This window comes from Penaeus monodon, chromosome 25 (assembly GCF_015228065.2).
Source record: "Penaeus monodon isolate SGIC_2016 chromosome 25, NSTDA_Pmon_1, whole genome shotgun sequence".
Taxonomy (NCBI): domain Eukaryota; kingdom Metazoa; phylum Arthropoda; class Malacostraca; order Decapoda; family Penaeidae; genus Penaeus; species Penaeus monodon.
In genome coordinates, this window is record NC_051410.1 from 24,166,924 (window position 1) to 24,167,157 (window position 234).

Consider the following 234-nt stretch of genomic DNA (forward strand, 5'->3'; position numbering starts at 1 on the left):
AGGATGAGAAAGGCACTCGATACGTCCCCAGTGTAATTTGGTGATTTATGAAGCGTGAGATGCGGTATGGGAATGAAATATTATGGGGATTGATGGTCGTAAATAACTTTTGTAAGGCGGGGTTGATAGCGGCCGGTGCCTCGATGAGCGCCGACGCCATTTGCTCTGCAGGACAAGACAGACCTCGGCCGGAAATCTGTCAAGAATGAAATCGCCGTATCCGATTCTCGATGG